This window comes from Chlorocebus sabaeus, chromosome 17, assembly GCF_047675955.1.
Source record: "Chlorocebus sabaeus isolate Y175 chromosome 17, mChlSab1.0.hap1, whole genome shotgun sequence".
In the NCBI taxonomy this organism is placed as follows: domain Eukaryota; kingdom Metazoa; phylum Chordata; class Mammalia; order Primates; family Cercopithecidae; genus Chlorocebus; species Chlorocebus sabaeus.
In genome coordinates, this window is record NC_132920.1 from 27,875,178 (window position 1) to 27,890,427 (window position 15,250).

General features: G+C 38.7%; 1 non-coding gene and 1 pseudogene across 1 annotated transcript; both read left to right on the forward strand.

The window, feature by feature from the left end:
* The first annotated feature begins 6,177 nt into the window (after positions 1-6,177).
* Positions 6,178-6,259, forward strand: TRNAS-GCU (transfer RNA serine (anticodon GCU)). Its single transcript has one exon. It is a non-coding gene; the product is annotated as a tRNA-Ser (tRNA).
* Positions 6,260-14,902: 8,643 nt separating this feature from the next.
* On the forward strand, positions 14,903-15,250 carry LOC103221923 (large ribosomal subunit protein eL30 pseudogene; annotated as a pseudogene).

The following is a 15,250-nucleotide window of genomic DNA, read 5'->3' on the forward strand; positions in this document are numbered from 1 at the left end:
AAACCTATAGAGAGATCCCTCCCCAAACCCCGGCCCCTACCCCTGCAAGACCTCGTGGAGCATGTTAGGTTTCGTGGCGTCGCCACCAAGTTGTGCACCTCCACCTCCTGCACTTCGACACATATAAAGCCCCAGCTTAGAGCGTGCGGTCGCAACTACCGAGAGCCTTCAGACCAGTGAGCACTTTCTGCACAGGTTTGAATCCCATGAACGGTGATGTTTCTTCAATTTTGTAGTCTCATTTACTTTTTTTTTTTTTTTTTTTTAGATTGTCGAGGAATTTCCGACAAATAGGGTATTAAGCCTCACTCAGCCTTTGCTTTTCTTGTCAGCATAGTGTATTTGCTTATCTACTGACACTCTCCCTGACCATTTTATTAATTCTTTCTGTGCAGAGACTACAACATGTGGGATACTCAACGGAAAAAAAGGTGTTAAACATATTATAACTTTCAACTATGGAAATGTAAAATACAAAAAAAATGGAAAAAGCTCATATGATGTAGCCTCATATATCCATCACCCAACCTCAGAATTAACAATATTTTGTCAATATTTTATGTATATTTCAAACTTTTTCCTTCTGCATTTTAAAGCAAGCATATAATTTTATTCATAAAACCTTCACTGTGTAAAAGTGAGAGCTTTTTTATTTTATTTTGAGAAATAGCATTTTAAAACATTATATATTAAAATACTATATCTTACTGCTTATTTACTGGGAATGTCTAATTTTTAAAATGGCTTTATCAGATTTGTTTTTTCCTATTTTGACCAGTGTGTTAATTTTCTTAGAATCGACTTAAAGGATTAGGTGAATTACTTCATAGCACAAAGTTGCTAGGGCAGAATTTTGCTTACATGGGCAGCAAGATAATTTTCCTTCTATTGGCCAGTGTTAAATACTGATCTTATCCCTATTTAATTTGAACATAATCAACAATATTGTTCAATAACAGAGTCACCTAAATATAATGTCTTTGACAGAGTGTGGTATATCCCTCATCTCTCTGCTCTAATTGAATGCCTTGCACTTGTCTCTTAAAAATTTCCTTTCCCTGGATTTCACATAGTGCTCTTTATAATTAACCCAGAATATTACTTTGGTGAAAACATACTCTTTTCAGAGGTTTGCACCTAGGATCTTTAGTATTCAAGGCTCACCTGTCACCTTTGCTAAGAAGACGTCTACTAATAAATTATTTGTATTCCAGTTGATGCGGATACAAAAAAATTAGCTGTCAAAACTTGTGCAAGATTGGAGATATTTTGTTTTTAGGATTTTATTCTTTTGACTAAACTAAATATGTACAACTTACCCTTGTAGTATTTAGAAAAATGGACAAAATAAAGAATATATTTATTTAAAATGGGAAATAAGCCAAGGAATCAGCAAATGATTTCCTGTAAATTAGATTTACTCCAAGAAATAGAAATTCCAGAATATTAATCATTTGTAGTTAAAATCTTGAATAAGGAGAGTTCCCCATGATGGATATAAATCTCATATTTCCTATAGTCTTTTGAAATAACAAATTCTTCTCCTGACTCAAAGTCGAAGGAAAAAACATTCTACTGCAGACGGCCTGCATAGGTTAGTTTATGATGAGTCTTAACATGTAAAAGCAAAATTGTCATTTCCACAATACCTACCACTTCCTCAGTCTTTCCAGTTTTAATAAACACTACTTCCACTTGCCCCACCACTCAAGCGAGAAGCAGGAAACTCATCATTTGTCCTTCCCTGTCACCAACTGTTTAGGCTTACCTGGGACTGGTGGGTCTTCCAGAGACATGGAACTTTCTGTGCTGAAACAGAAAAGTTCCCAGCAAACTAGGATGAATTGTTCACCCTACTCATTACTCACAGTGTGTGTCCACCATTTTATCTCCAATATATGTCTTGGACCCATCCACCTCTCTCCATTCCTATTGCCACTCTCCTAGTCTGAGCCACCACCACCTCTCATGACAACTGCTGTGCTGGCTTCCCAACTGATCTACTCACAACTATTTCTGGACACCTAGACTCTCCAGAACAGCTAGAATGATCTTTCAAAAAAATTAAATAGGGCTGGGAGCGGTGGCTCATGCCTGTAATCCGAGCACTTTGGGAGGCCAAGGTGAATGCATCATCTGAGGTCAGGAGTTCAAGACCAGCCTGGCCAACACAGTGAAACCCTGCCTCTACTAAAAATACAAAAAAAAAAAAAAAAAAAAAAGAAAGAAAGAAAGAAAAAAAGCCAAGAATGGTGGTGTGTGCCTGTAGTCTCAGCTACTTAGGAGGCTAAAGCAGGAGAATTGCTTGAACCCAGGAGGAGGAAGTTGCGGTAAGCCAAGATCACACCATTGCACTCCAGCCTGGGGTCACAGAGTAAGACTCCATCTCAAAAAAAAATTAAACAGGTCACATTCTTCCCTACTTATAAAACTTTAGTAGGTTCCCATTGCAATTTGGGTATTACAGTATTTATATCCTAAAGATGGTGTTTATTGCCTGTGAGATTTGGCCAATCTCTCCAGTCCCATTTCCTGGCTGTCTCCCTTGTTCAGTTCTGTTCAGGTCACACTGACATTCGCTCAATTTCTAACTTTCCCAGTTCTCCCTGCTTCACACATGCTCTTCATTCTGCCTAGAACACTCTGTTTCACTTTCCCCCACCCTGTCTTCTACTCTTCTCTCAGGTTTTATCCTAATATCGCTCATTCACCCAAAGGATATCTATTTGGAGAGAACTTTTCTAATCTCCCAGTTACATTAATTCTCGCCTGTAGTTTTTCTCATGACATTTTGTACATTTTCCACATCTCTCAATAAAATTTGTGATCATGTATTTATTTGTGTTCTTTTTGTTTCATGTCTGTCTTCCCCACTATATTGTATAAACTTTGCATAGCACAGCACCTGGAATAGAAGAGGCATTTATTAAATAACTGTTGAGAAAACAGATATAGATGGTGTGATTTCATCACACACAAATACACATTTGTTGTCCAGTAGTTATGCAGCAATCTCTCATTTTTCTGAAACTATAGAATGTTAAAAAATGATCTTAAGATAGTCCAAGCTGGAACAGTAAATCCCCCAGACCACTTAGTGATTTAGTTACATTTGTTCGTGCCAGGAAAGAGGAGAAAATCAAAACAGGCACAGAGGACAGTGAGATCATCTGAACGCTTTCAGAGTTGAAGGGTTAGGTATCAGGTTACAAGGGGAGGAACTGAAACATGGGAAACTAATGCACGGTGCTGAATGAGAATTCTTCTGAGACTTTGCTTCAAAGGGGTTTGTAATCAAATATCTTTTCCTGGAAATCATTTGCTTTCCCTGAGGAAATGAGAAATATACCCCAGATCTGCAATGAAAAAAGGAGGGAAACTATAGTCCTGATCCCCTGTAACTTAGAATTTAAAAATGAAGTTAGAAAGTTTTGGTAGGAAGAAAGCCCAGGCAGGACCTGGTGAAAAAAATAGCAATTAGAATCACTATGCTAGAGAACATGATTAAAAGAAGGGTTTCCACTGTCCTGAAGCAGTCTGTGGAATCAGACCCTTTATAGGTAGTGTCTGCCAGCTTGAACTGCAAGATGTTAGGGCAAAACTCCATCTTGTCCTACATAAAATGGTTTCATTGGTAAATCTAATGGTCATTTCTTAATATTATACTTTCTCAGCTGCATTTGACTCTGTTCACTCTTATGCCTTAATTTTTTAAAATTTATCTTTACTTTAAAAAAATTAATTACTAAGTAACATATTCATCATGAAAAAAGTAAAATCTTGAAAAAATGTTTAATATAGAAAGTTAAAAAGCTTCATAGTCCCACTCTTAGAGATACCAGCTGTTAACAAGTAGTATATATCCTTCTGGATTTTTTTTTATGTTTATATCAAGCAGAACCTTCCAGAAGTCCAAAAGGTTCATGACATCTTCATTTTCAATGTATAAAAAAAACAAATCCCAAATAAGATTTGAAAATATTGGGAATATTGAAAATCTTTAATTTCACTCTTAAAAAAATACACAGTAGTTGTATGTGTAATACATACACAGATATACATACACAATACTCCTTTAAAGATAACATGAAAAGTCTATGTTCAGAACCTTCATAAAATTAAGGCTGAAGCTAAATGCCCCTCACCAATATTAAATATCTAAACTCTCTATCATCGAAAACAAACAACTGTGCTATACATACTGTTCTGCAACTTGCCTTTTTTTAAAACTTAGAAGTGGGAAAATAGGCTGGGCACAGTGGCTCATGCCTGTAATCCCAGCACTTTAGGAGGCCGAGTGGGGCCAGGAGTTGGAGACCAGCTGGCCAACATGGCAAAACCCCATCTGTACTAAAAATACAAAAATTAGCCAGGCGTGGTGGCATGTGCCTGTAATCCCAGCTATTCGGGAGGCTGAGGCAGGAGAATCGCTTGAACTCGGGAGCTGGAGATTGCAGTGAGCCGAGTTCACCCCACTGCATGCAGCCTGGGTGACACAGCGAGACTCCATCTCAAAAAAAAAGAAAAAAAAAAAAAGGTGGGAAAATATTTACAAACTACTATGTATAGAACAGCATTATTTTTATTAATAATCACATACCACTTTAATGTTTTGCTTAATCATAATTTATTTAACTAAGTATTCCACTTTGGTGGACATTTGGTAGTTTTAATGTTTAACACAGCTGTGAGGGAAAAAAAGCCTCTCCCAACAAAGCTGAGAACAAAGGTAGGACATTTCACAGGGAGGAAAAAAAGCACCAACATTCTTCTGGTAGAAAAGAAAACTTTCCCCTCCAAAATTCTGCACCAAATATCAAAAAGCACACAAACTCTAACGAGTTTAAGAGTCTTCTTTCCTTCCCCCCTTCCTTCCTTCCTTCCTTCCTTCCTTCCTTCCTTCCTTCCTTCCTTCCTTCCTTCCTGCTTTCCTTCCTTCCTTCCTTCCTTCCTTCCTTCCTTCCTTCCTTCCTTCCGTCCTTCCTTCCTTCCTTCCTTCCTTCCTTCCTTCCTTCCTTCTTTTTTGACAGGATCTCATTCTGTGGCCCAGGCTGGAGTGCAATGGCGGCAATCAGGGCTCACTGCAGCCTTTAAGCCCCCAGTGCTCCAGCGATCCTCCGCCTCAACCTCCTGAGTAGCTGAGACCACAAGTGCGGGCCACCACTTCTGGCTGATGTTTGCAATTTTTGTAGAGATAGGGTTTCTCCGTGTTGCCCTGGCTGGTCTTGAAATTCTGAGCTCAAGCGATCCACCCGTCTTGGCCTCCCAAAGTGCTGGAATTACAAGCGTGAGCCACCGCACCCAGCCTCAGGCTTCTTTTCTTGATGATCATTTTATAATTGAGGTTATCAGAGCTGGAAGGAACGTTAGGGGCTACTGTTCTGCTTCCCAAGTTGGGTTGGATTTAGTGAGGTGGCTTAGTTAAGAGCCACAATTAGGACCATGCATCCTGACTCCCACACCAGGGAGTTACCCACCCCACAGGCCCTTCCCAGTGTCGGCAGCAACTGGACTGAGCCAATCTTGTGCTAGACACAAAAAGATTTTCTTTCTTTCAGTGTCCTGACCAAAGCCAAGAGGAGCGCCATTGGCGCGCCTGCGCGCCTCTAATTTTTGTAAAAAAGCGTGTTCTCACCTGTTGCTGATTTATCATAGACTGATCAATAACAACACCTAGAGAAAGTAACAAAAGAGAAAGGAGGGCATCTCCTGGCCCTCGGGCATATTACAGAAGCAAATGAAAAGGCATTACAGTCAGGTTTCTGGTACGTCACATAAAACAGGAATCTAAGGACAAAGTTTAGATCGGGAAGCAAATCAATCTCTCGAATGCAGAATAAAGCGGCAGAAGGACCCGGCGAAGGTCCCAGCGTGTGTCTCGAGGGGCATGCAGGTCAGCCAACTGGAGCCGGGTCAACAGCAAAGCAGCTGATTTGTGTCTACCAATGAATGCCGGCACTGATTCAACCTATTATTAGATATTTGCCAAGTAAGTTCACTACACTAAGTGACATCCGTCATTTTTATGGTGGTTGTGAAATGTGCCTTAATTAAGACACCTGACTCAGAGTATAGTTACGGGGATTAAACCAGGAAAAAAAGATTAGATCGTGTTGCTACAAGACTCACTGGGAGCACTACACAGAGGAAGAAACTCAAGTTGTCACTTATTCGTGCGACGAGGTGGCCGAGTGGTTAAGGCGATGGACTGCTAATCCATTGTGCTCTGCACGCGTGGGTTCGAATCCCATCCTCGTCGGCTGCTTCACAACCCTTTTGTTCCAGGAATCATAAATGATGTGGTAAGCACTTTATTTGGCGAATTCATTTCCCATTCACCAGCCATTTCAATAATTCCCTCTGATCTTTCCTGTTCTCTGCTTCTTTAGTAACACTTGTCTTCACTGTGAATGTAATTTGTTAGTTGATGTATTTGATTCATGTTTCATTCTCACCCAAATTTTCATTCCTTCACAAGTTTTACTTAGCATGATTCCCCATTGAGGCAACAATTGAAGATTTAATTGAGGGCTATAGAAAACCATTGCCTAAAAAAGTTAAAGGTACTTATGAAATCATAAAGAGTTACATACACAACATTATGTATATTGAACCATATGGGTTACTTAAGGCATTTTCAGCCTAATTGTATACCTCTACTGCAATTTTCATTTATTATCTTAATGCCAACTTTTAAAGCAGTCACTATTTTCTAAGGATCCCTGTCTTTGAAAAAGGAAGAAGATTGAGAGTGTCTCGTAAAGATATAACAAAGCTTACAAATACATTCCACAGAACATTTCTAGTTAGTACTAAAGTATTTCCTCCTGAGAAAGGAAAGAAGAATGTCAGTATTACAGAGTTTCTATTTGTAACTTCCATCTTGGCTGATCTTTTGAGAGAAAAAAAGGAACACACATAATTTTATTCAGTATATTCAATTATTTTCATTTTTAAAATAAGTACTGCATTCACGTGATTCAAAAAGTATGAAAAGTTGTATAGCAAAGTTTTGTCACTAATTACCATTGCCACCGGTAGGACACTCTTATTAGCTTTCATGTATCCTTCCAGAAACATATTAAGACTATTATTTATAAGACTTGCATATATAAGACTACTAATCTCTCCAAGATATACTATTAAGTGAAAAAAGCATGATGTAAGACAATTTATATAGGTGCTACTTGTAAAAAGCAGTAAACATACCTGTATGTGAATATATATACACACATATAATTTTGAATATAGCATTTTATGTGTGTGTCTATATTTACAATACAAATGTCTAGTAGATATACTGTGTCCTAGGCAATATTCATTTGTAAGCTATTGTCAAATTTCTTCCATATAAGTTGTGTTGATTTACCCTCCCAATAAAGTGAAAAGGAGGTCAGACCACACCTGCTTATGCAGCCCTTACAAGAGAGATTGTTGTTTCAACTAGCATTGTCCCGGAGCATCTAAATGGAAGCTTAAGTACTCACAGTGAGGAGGAAGTGATTGAGAATCCTGGATTCTCATAAACTCAGTGACCTTGGTTTATTTCAGATTTTCTGGGTAACTACTGACAGTTTATACATTGGGCTTCATAAATATTCAATACTCAATGGATTTTTAGGCATTAATGGTGTTGAGCTTTGTGTGATTTGAGAGTACGACTCATTTGATTTTTTTTTAATGAGAATGAATTTTTTTTTTTTTTTTTTTTGAGACGGAGTCTTCCTCGTTGCCCAGGCTGGAGTAACGATCTCAGCTCACTGCAAGCTCCACCTCCGGGGTTCACACCATTCTCCTGCCTCAGCTTCCCGAGTAGCTGGGACTACAGGCGCCCGCTACCACGCCCGGCTAATTTTTTGTATTTTTAGTAGAGACAGGGTTTCACCGTGTTAGCCAGGGTGGTCTCGATCTCCTGACCTAGTGATCCGCCCGCTTCGCCCTCCCAAAGTGCTGGGATTACAGGTGTGAGCCACCGCGCCCCACCGGGAATGAGAATTTTAAAGTGTCTTAAGTCAGAGGTCTGAAACTGGATCACTGGCTTCAAAGCATTATTAGCTTTTGGCCTGATGCGATGGCTATAATGCCAGAATTAATCTGTCTATAATTAATTATAGAATTAATCTGTCTATAATGCCAGAATTAATCCCTCTAACTCCTGCACTGTCGGTGTCCACAGAGTGGTAAAGTGGTGTTAAAGACACTAGCCGAAGACCACCAGGAATAAACCAAAATCAGATTTGACACATAGATGAAGTGACAGGGTATTCCAGAGTAACGGAGAAATGCAGTTCAACAAGAGGCGAGAGAGAGCTGTCTTTTGTAAGGTGTGGGTTCCCATTCGAGGATTCTGAGGAGTCTCTAAGAGAAGCGGGATCAGTTCTGGGTTGCTTGGTGTTTCCGAGGCGGGGTTAAGAGTAGCGGGGATTAGCTAGGGATTGGGCGTGGTCACAAGGAGAGAGTGATCTTCGGTATCCCCAGTAGTACATGGATGGGTGTGGCAAAGCGGGTCTGCGCACTCGTAAAAAGCAATTGCCCAAAGAGGGGGCCATTGCTACATTTTACAGCTGCTGCATGATCTTGGAAAACAGTGTTTCCTGTTAACGTTGCATCTGGCTTTACCTGTCCTCCCAGTCCCTGGTAACAGCTTTTGGTTTTTGTTTGTTTGTTTGTTTTCAATTGGAGGAGACTTCCTTTCTTTTCATGGTGACAGGTTTTCACTCTTCCCAACACTTAGGAAACTGTTCTCTGACTCAGTGGGGTAGAAAGTTATCCTTAATGCAATTTCTCCTCCTCCGGCCTGAGGACGGGTTCGCGGTAGGATTGCCAGATAAGATACAGAATACCCAATTAAATTTGAATTTCAGATAAAGGACGAACAAAATTTTGCATACAAATCAGGCAACACGTGACCTGGTGAGGCCGGGCGTTCGTGAGCAGGCTAAGGGGCAAAGCGAGAGCCGAGGATCTTCGGAAGATGAGGCCAGCGGGTGTCGCATCCTGAGAAACCTTCCCATTCGGCTTTTCCACCTGGCTGCCGAGCAGTTGATAAACCTAAGACAGTGTCCTTTTCTGAGGTCTCCAGGGCTCAGCCCAACTTGATTCACAGAGAAGAGGCATTAAATTACAACGTGAGAACTCTTTCGTTTTGAAATATAACATTATCATTCCTTGGAATTAAATATACCAAGTTGGAAAGGAGTTTACTCAGTAAAGGAGAGAAATGAGCAGTTACTGGAGAGGTAAACGCAAAACTAGACCCCCAGGTCTGGTTGAGTCTTGAACTCACATCTCCAGATTCCAAGCGCAGTAATAAATCCTTACCCAGCCCAAGAGCAGTTGCCTCCACAATATCTAGCATAGAGAAATGAATTGGCTGCTTCATAAAGAGTTTCTGGCGAATATAGAAGTTGCTATGTTGTCTGCTACCAAGCTGTGCAGTGGCATCAGCTCATGAGACTTTAAGAAGAGCTGGGTTTGGGCTGAGGGAAGAGAAACTGGAGCACAGGGTACTACTTCTGTTTCTGGTGAGGAAGAGGCAAAGGTCCAAATGAACTGGGAGTCAGCTGTAAGACTGATGTCACACTTTTCTGGTGGGGATGGCAAATTTGCCTATCATTTATTACAATTTAAAAGTAGATATTAGAGTTCAAAAATAGACTCATGATATCAACTGATTTTCATAAAAGTTGCCAAGGTGATTCAGTTAATCCTTTAGAGGGGAAAGGAAAGTCTTTTCAACTAATGGTGGTGTACCAATTGGACAAGAGCCATGTGCAAAAACAAAACAAAACAAAAACATGAATCTCCATCCTTACCTAACACTTTGTGAGTATACAAAAATTAACTCACAACGGCCCACAGACCAAAATAAAACCTAAAACTAAACCTATGACTTTAAGATTTCTTAAAGAAAACTTCAGAGAAAATCCTTATGACTTTGTTAGACAAGGATTTTAAAATAGAAAAAAACCATAAATCATAAAAATTGATAATTTGACAGTCAAAATTAAAAACTTCTGTTCTTTGAAAGCTACTGTTAGTAAAAATGGACAACTCTCTGACTCAGAGAGAAAACGTGTAGATTTTGCACAACAATAGGAAAACAATTCCACCCTCCCCAGTAAAAATGGGGAAAAGATTTGAATTATACTTTAACAAAAATGATATACAGATAGCAAACAAGTGCATGAGAAAACTTCAATATCATTATCATTAGGAAAATTCAAATTAAAACCACTACATGCCTACTACAATGGCAAAACTTTAAAAAAAAATTTAAAAACCTGATAAAACTAAGTGCTGATGAGGGTATGGAAAAATTGAAACTCTCATACTTTGCCAGTGAGAATGCAAAAATGGTATGGCCACTTGGTAAAACAGTTTTTCAGGTTTTTTAAATGAAGTTAAGTATATTCTTACTCCATGACCCAATAATCCTCCTCCTAAATATTTACTCAGAAAAACTGAAAACGTGTCCACCTGTACACAAATGTTTATAGCAGTTTTATTTATAATTGCCAAAACTGGAAACAATCCAAATATCTATCACCTAGTGAATAGATAAGCAAATTGTGGTACATCTATGTAATGGAATATTACTCAGCAGCATAAAGAACAAACCAGATAAACACAACATAAATGAGTCTCAAAAGCAGTGTGCCAAGTGAAAGAAAGTAGAAACCAGACTTAAATGCTTGTACTGTATGATTCTATTCTAGATAAAAGATAAAGTTAAAAATCACATTAGTAATTGTCTGGCTGGGAGTAGAGGGAAAGATTGACTAAAGAGAAGTGAGGAAGAATATTGCGGGGGGGTGCTGAAAATGTATATCTTGTTATTGTAGAGGTCTTTACATGACTACATGTGTCTGCCAAAATTCATCCAACTACATATAAAAAGGTAAATTGTACTGAATGGAAATTAAACTTCAATACACTGATTTTTTAAAAGGTAGATTTCATCACTTTGCTATTCCACTTCTAAAACTCTATTCTACAGAAATATTTGCATAAATTCAACAAGGTATGAATAAGAGCATAAAAGAATGTTCAAGGTAGCAGCCTTTGAAAGAGGGTTGGTATAAGGTTGGTTAAACAAATTGTGGTGCATCAACTTAATTGTACTACTATACAACTATCAAAAAGAATAAAATAGACAGGTAGTAACTGACATAAAAAGCGTGCTGCAAAACAATATTGTGTAGCAGTTTCTGTTTTTGTAAATATAAGTCTAGAAGTACGCATACAATTATATATTCATTTTTAAGTAGCTTTGAGGAATACACGCCAAAGCCAAACTCTTGCAGATTATTTATTTTTTTATTTTTAGGAATTGAATGGGGGGTGCAAGGGCTTTTTGGTTATTACTAAATTTGCTTTTGCAACGTCTGAAGGGGTTGGCAGGCAGAGAAGCATATAACTTTATATTATTTTAAAAATTGGGGTGGGGCACAGTGGCTCACCCACGTAATCCCAGCACTTTGAGAGGCCTAGGCGCAAAGATCGCTTGAACGCAAGAGTTGGAGGCTGCCCTGAACTAGGATTGCACCACTGCACTCCAGCCTAGGAGACTGTGCGAGATCCAGCATTAAGTAAATAAATAAATAATCTGTAAAATACAAGTAATAGTCACTTACATAGGACTCCAGAGTCAATGTTACATTCGGCGCTGACCACCTACTGCGTTGACCTTAGTGGTGACGGTAGTGTGAAGACTGTGAAAAAAGTAAAAGGTAGAATTTCTACCTGCAAAGGATTTGTCGTGCTTTGCCTGGCAGAGATGGGGGGTGGAAGTGCTAAAAAGTACGGGGCGGGGGCGGGGGTGAGGTGTTAGTAGTGTCTGGGCAAAGGAATTGGGAGATCTGATCTTCGTCCAGCGGGACCATTTGGGTAGCCCTTTAAGGATCTGAGGAAAGATTCTTGAAATTCATGGGTTCGGAGATTCTCTGGTGACCATCCAGGAACCTCAAGGTAGGACACTAAGGTGGGATTGGGGGATGGAATCTCAGAGCAAAGAGCAGTGGGTGCGCCGACGTGTAATCTTTACTGAATGCGTTCCCAGGTCCTTCTAGGTTTAAAATGTCTGAATGAGAAAGACCAAAATCTAAGAATCGGAGTCCAAAGCAGGAAAACAACAGAGTGAGGAAGATTTACTTAATAAATATTCCTCAAGCACCTCTTACTCGTTGGAGTGCGCAGTGAGAGCAGAAGGTGCAATCCGGGCTGGCCACGCAATGGGTACTGTGCTTCCCCACTCTTGGCAGAATCTTGCGGCCCGGACCTTTTTCTTTCGAGGAATTTCCTTTTTGATCCAGATCTAATTTCTTGATTTTTGTTTGTTCGTTTTGTAGAGACGGAGTCTTGCCAAGTTGGCCAGGCTAGTCTCCAACTCTTGGGCTCAAGTGATCCTCCCACTCGGCCTCCGTAATCGCTGGGATTATTACAGCCAGCCACCGGCGCCCAGCCTGTTGGTTTTTCCTCTTTTGCACCTCTAGTTCCCGCGAACTTTAAATACCCTGGTTGACAAAGCGCGCGCTGCCAAAACCGTGTGTTAGGTGGAAGTTGAGTTCCCCCTCCGCTTCAGTTTCTATTCTGAGCTCTGCCATTCTCTCAGTTCCTGTAACTGCTCTCACTCCAGCGAGTCAGTGGTAGTAGGAATGCTTGTAACCGCAAATGCAGATGAAATTAAAAGATATTGTTTTGTTTAATGCTTTGCAATATGATTGAAAAACCTGGTTGCAATGTATTTCTACAAAACATACCAGACAACCTTTAGAAGAAATGGAAAATCAAACATACCAATTAGAATAGAACAAATAAAAGTTGTCAACAGACTTCCCCCAGAAAAAGCATTAGACCTAACAGTTTCACAGATAAATTTTAATAAACCATTAAGGAACAGAGAATTTCAATGCATTTAAAATGATTCCAGAATGTAAAAAGCAAAGAGAATATTCGATTTTTTTCAGAAACAATTCTAAGAGTGATCTCAAAACTCATGATAATTACCAATAGGAAAACCCATTTTTCATTCTTTCTTATGCAGAATCCTAAATAAAATGATAGTGTGCTCCAGCAGCACGCTAAAGGAATAAATAATTCACAATGACAAAATGGAGATGAGCATAAGTATTATTTAAAATAGAAAAATATTTAAATGTAATTCACCACATTAGCATACGTGAGGAGAAAACGCATATAAGGATTTAGGTAAATGTGGAAATGGCATTTGGTTGCATTAAGATCCATTTTCTTAGTTGTAATTTTTGAAACTTTTAATAAAAGAGTATAGCTCCTTACTTCACATTAGAAAACATATCTAACTTACATCAACGGTCATCATCCTGCTTTTCAGAGAATACATTATATGCATTGCCTTTGAAATTAGCAACAAGTTAGAAAGACGTCCACTTTCATCACAAGAATTTTGTAGTATTTTGGGTTAGTCAGAATTATTTAAATAAATAAATTCAAAAGAAGGAGATAAAAGTATCATTACATTAGATATATGAAGGTACACAGGATTTATTTATGAAATTAAATATATTTATACAAATAAATAAGAGAAATCACTTGCCTTCCTACCCACACACACAATGGAAGAAAAGACCCCATTTACAGTAGCAACAAAAGAGATAAAACATTTACAATAGCAACAAAAGAGATAAAACATTGAGAAATAAATTTAGAAGAAAATTACAAGATGAATATAAAGAACACTTTGTCAATCTTCTCTACAAGTTAGTCTACATATTTAACATAATGCCAATACAAATTAAAATAGAGTTTTGTTTTCAAACTGTATATATTGCTTCTAAAGTTTATATGGAAAATAAACAACATTAGTAGCCAAGTTCCATATAAACAACAAGTTTATATGGAAAATAAACAACATTAGTAGCCAAGAAAATTCAGAAAAAAATAATGAGGTCTAAATACCTTTTGGGTATTTAGACTTATTTTAAGGCATAGCGAATAAAACATTGTAGTACAAATAGGATAGAAAATCCAGAAGCAGGCACAAATATTTAAGCATTTGATAAAGTTGACATTTCAAGGCAATGGAGAAAAGATGAATTATGCTATAAAGGGTACTGGAATATCTAGATAGACATCTGAAAGAAATAGAGCATAATCCACATCTCACAACCAGGAGATTCAAAATTTAAACAGAAAAAAAAAATTCCCATAAAAAATAAATAAAAGAGGGAATTTTCTTTTATAGTTTTGGCATGAGGGAGGTCTTTCTAAGTATCACAGAAAACCTAGAAAACACAAAAGATTATTAAATTAAACCACTTAAAAATTTAAAATTTCTGTATAACAAAAACCACAAACAAAGTTAAATAGAAAAATTCTGTGTTTATCACAAAGGACTGATTTCCCTAATACATGATAATCATACAAGTCAACAAAAGAAATACTATCACAGGCCACCTGCAATGACTCATGCCTTAATCCTAGTACTTTGGCTGAGGTCGGCAGATCATTTGAGTTCAGGAGTTCAAGACCAGCCTGGCCAACATGGTGAAACCCTGTCTCTACCAAAAAATACAAAACTTAGCAGGGTGTTGTGGGCACACCTGCAGTCCCAGCTACTCAGGAGGCTGAGGCATGAGAATCGCTTGAACCTGGGAGGTGGAGGTTGTAGTGAGCCACGATCACGCCACTGCACTCCAGCTCTGGGCAACAGAGGGAGACTGTCTCAAAAACAAAAAGAAACACCATCACAAACAGAAAAAAATGGAAAAGACATAAACAGAAAATTCACAGGAAGGAAATATGCATGAATACTAATTCATTCAACCTCATTCATATTTAAAGAAATGTTATTTTCTCACTCCCTTGCAGCATCCTGATGGCTGCTCTTGGTTGGAGGCCATCTGGCACCTAAGGCAGGAAAATGGTGGCTACAAAGAAAACGAAAAAATCGCTGGAGTCCAGCAATTCTAGGCTCCAACTTGTTTTGAAAAGAGGAAAGGATGCGCTGGGGTACGAGCGGACTCTGAAGATGATCAGACAAGGCAAAGTGAAATTGGTCATTCTCGCTAACAACTGCCCACCTTTGAAGAAATCTGAAATAGAGTACTACACAATTTTGGCCAAAATTGGTGTCCATCACTACAGCAGCAATAATATTGAACTGGCCACAGGATTCGAAAAATACTACAGAGTATGCACACTGGCTATCATTGATCCAGGTGATTCTGATATCTTTAGAAGCATGCCAGCACAGACTAGTGAAAAGTAA